General features: G+C 43.0%; 1 non-coding gene across 1 annotated transcript; it reads left to right on the top strand.

The window, feature by feature from the left end:
• Positions 1 to 3,244: 3,244 nt before the first annotated feature.
• On the top strand, positions 3,245 to 3,335 carry TRNAY-GUA (transfer RNA tyrosine (anticodon GUA)). The gene is given in 2 exon segments: positions 3,245 to 3,281; positions 3,300 to 3,335. It is a non-coding gene; the product is annotated as a tRNA-Tyr (tRNA).
• The last annotated feature ends 682 nt before the right edge of the window (positions 3,336 to 4,017 follow it).

A 4,017-nucleotide genomic window follows, 5' to 3' on the forward strand; every position in this document is an offset into this window, starting at 1 on the left:
ATTTTCACATATTGCAGGCAATAGAATTTGCCCTAAAGTTACTCGATTTTACCCTAAGATAACGGCAACGCTAATATAGGCTTCAATTTAGCATATATATTCAAATTTGGGCGCCAGATATATACTTAAGTCTAGTGGCAGTCATCCTTTGACGTCTTCGGTAACATTTCCGCGCCTTGCGCCGCAATAACATAAAAGTAATTAGTTTCCGTAAACTTTAGTCGAATTGCTGTCAACTTTAGTTATGATGGGAATTATTCAAAACATATAAATTTAGGCGCATACAACGGCTTCCTAAGAGCGCCGCAGCTACCTAGGAAACACGAAAATATGCCCCATTTGCAAAAGTCACACCATGTTTAGGAAATTTATACAGAGACTCGGTTACATGTATACAGTAACGATCGATTTGCCACGTTCATTCGAAAGTTACTTGCCATTGTTTGCCTAGTTGTGCCAGATAACAATGATATCCACTAACTTGCGGCACACAATTTGCAGTATCAGGCATATGATGTGAAAGAAATCGTGTATGATGTCCAAGAAATTAACAGCGGGAGCTTCCGCTTTTAATCTTAATTGTTCTCATTTTGCTCGTCCACTTTGTTGGTGTCTCATATGTCTCCATAAAATAAGTGGCTTGGACAATTGCCACTAATTCCGCTATTGTTGGTGAGGACACGCATCCTAGTCGAGCTCTCGCTTTTACCTTGTTCTCATTTTGTTCATCGTGTTGGATTTCCATCTCCCGTCTTCCCCGTGTTTTACCAGCAAAGTGGGTAATTTGCACCAACTCCTTATCGGCTTTAGCCTGTCTCGAAAATATTGATGACAGCCAACCACACACACGTATAATATACACAGTAGCGGGACAGTTTAGCTCAGGCTAATGAAAGAAAACTCGATGTGGTATTACAGTGGGTCCCGAGACATGCTGGTAAAGCAGGCAACGAATTAGCGGACTCGTTGGCAAAATCAACCAATAAAGATGCAGAAATTGAACTCATCCCTTTATCACCAGCGGACACGAAACGCATATTGAGAGTACTAAAGAAGGACTTGTGTGTGTCAACCTGGTTTAATTAAAATACTAAGGAATCAATTTCTTACGAAGTGGAACCTCAATCCAAATAACAGCTGAATGTAGAACTTTCGAAAAATACCCAGGCACTAATTGATTGACTGCGCCTTCGGACAGCATACACCAAACATTTCCTATATCGCATAAAACAGGCTTCTACCCCGGCTTGCTCCTGTGGTCACGATGATGGAGATGTTCGCGATCTACTCCTCGAATTCCCCATATACGAGACTCGAAGAAGGCATCTAGAACAAGAGCTACACTCCATTAATCCTCGCCGACCTTTCTCACTCGCAATATTGCTGGGCACATGGCCATCAAACATAGCACAGCGAAAAGCATTGAACGCTCTTGACCATTTTACGAAGAGACAGGCGTCCTTAACATGTACTAGATATCGCTTTGAGTAGTCACACAATGCTAGCATAACTTGTTTCTAGGATTTCTAATTATTATCGCTTCTATATTACGTCACACTTTTTTTGTATTCTGTGCGTGCATTACTTTAACTATTTGTAATTCCTCATATGTTTATATGCTCATCGCAGTCTACATCACGGGTGCTTGTGTGTGATTGTGACTTTGTTTACAAACTCATTGTGGTTCGACTTGCATTCGCCTTTTATATTGATAAGTTCATGGATGTATAAGACTGTGCGTTCTGGACTTCTCACACTATGACGTGGTGTTTTTTAATATTCTTACATATATTTTTATATTGTTGTTTCCGCTATGCAAAAAAGGGGTAGCCGTCACCATGCATTATAGGGTGACTACGTCTCTTTCTTTTATTTTCATTTCAATAAAAAGAAACGCAGAAATGTTGCACATTCTCCTACACTAAACCCCTACTCAGTAGGGCGTAGTCTCGTTTGCAAAATTTTTGCACAGATAAAGCGGTAGTTATAGGGCAGACTACTTACAAACATCATATATCAACTAGCCCATCGGCAAACTCTCACAATATGTACAAAGGCAATTGCAGCGCTGACCATTGTAGCTGACGGCTCGAACAAAAAGCGCCAGTTCATCGTCGTCTTCGTCGGCGCGACCGTTGTCATACTTGAAGATACGCATCCGTAATGCGCCTAGCATTTTCCCCGGCACGTCTAAATATCAGTGACAACGGAAGAGTGGTGAAGTTTTAGGCGTGCGACATGGCACAACATCTCTCGACTGTGCGGCAGATGAGGCAGTGAGAGAGACGGGGATGAATTCGTATACGTAAGGGGAGTCACGGCACGGACCGTGCACTCTGTAAAATGCCAGTGCATTGAAACAGGAGCTTTTCTGAAAGCCCGACGCGACGGGACGGTGTATCAGAGTATATAGTACCAGATAATCGAGCGAAAAAATGTTCTTCCTTGTGTCCGTCAATTGTACAATTCCGCTTTTGCGCTGCTGTCGGCTCTGTCTTGGCTCTGTTTCTGGCCGCGCGTTTGCGTTTCGCGCAGGGAAGGCGTAGCGCCGTCTGCGGGCGCCGTTTTACTCACCGACGGCGCGACGTCACTATGAGACCATGACGTCACCACTCCTCGATCGGAGGGCGAGCGATTTGAACTGCGCTAGGGGTACGCGGACGCTTCAGAACGCATTATCTCTTAAAATAAGTCTCTTCTTCGCACGAAACAAGCGTTTCGAGGTATCTGGGATGGTATTTGAGCAGTCCACGTTGACTTAATATTAACCTTTAGTGTCCCTTTAAAGGCTAACGAAGATCGATACCGTCGTGCAGCGGGAAATGCAGAGCGCAGACTGCGACGTCATAGCCTATTATAATCGTAGGAACGACGTCCGCAAATTGCCTCGAAGCGGCTGCACTGTGATCTCTCATCATTCATGAGACTAAGAGTAGCTTTAAGGGCTACTGGAGGCAACATTCTTTGTGCCGTCATGACGCTGTGGAGGCACGTATACCGAACAATGGAAATGTACTGAATATAATACACTTTAAAAAAAGAAATAAAGAAAGACATAACAAAACAAAGAAGTACAATAACAAAGGCGTAAACATGGCGGGAGCCTGCTCGAGGCCGTTGTGTTCGCTGCCGCGGTAGACCTGCCGGCAGCGGCTGCGTCCGCTCGTGCGATAAAAAAAAAAAAGATAGAAAAAAAACGTAGCTCCTGAGGTAAAGAAGGAAAGTTAAACGCTAGAATTCGTCGCCGTCGATAGCTCAGTTGGTAGAGCGGTGGACTGTAGAGGTTTAGCACTATGGACATCCATAGGTCGCTGGTTCGAATCCGGCTCGACGGAGTAATATTTTTTGTGTTCTCTTTGCATTCAAACGGAGTGACAGCACAGCAGAGAATGCTGCTTTTGTTCGTATTGGAATATTTGGACTCTGCGTAAATGAACAAAATCGAGTGACGGTTTGGATAGTACATCAATCAGAAGCTCGGTGTTGAAATATGAATCTCTGCGTAACAAGCGCCGAGATGCGCTACATTAACAACTCCTGTGTGTCGAAAAAACAGAAGTGCTTGATCTTCTTGCATATATATTTGCTGACGTAACGTAATTGGTTATTGAATATCTTTATATTTCAGATGTATTGAACGTAACCAACTGGCACTTCTACAAGCACGTGTTAGGACACTACAGTATAATGCAAATCACTTCAATGGAAGTTTTTAGCCTGGACGTTCTTGGCTATGCAGGGTGCCCCAACTATCATGCACCAAGATTTAAATATATACAGATGCCACGTAGCTGGGACAGAACCACGGTAATGTTGTTTCCCGTCGCTTGGAAATACTCAGATTATGTCTTTTTTTTTTTTTTGCATTCCATCTAACTACATAATTAGTCTTAATTATACAATCCCATTATCAAATATTGTAATTAGATTAAAAACGTCAATGACAAAATCGTAGAGCAACATGAAAAACTGTCGACACAGCTTTCTGTTGCTCAATACGCGCTACATAAAAGTGCT

Source organism: Dermacentor andersoni, chromosome 3, assembly GCF_023375885.2.
Source record: "Dermacentor andersoni chromosome 3, qqDerAnde1_hic_scaffold, whole genome shotgun sequence".
Taxonomy (NCBI): domain Eukaryota; kingdom Metazoa; phylum Arthropoda; class Arachnida; order Ixodida; family Ixodidae; genus Dermacentor; species Dermacentor andersoni.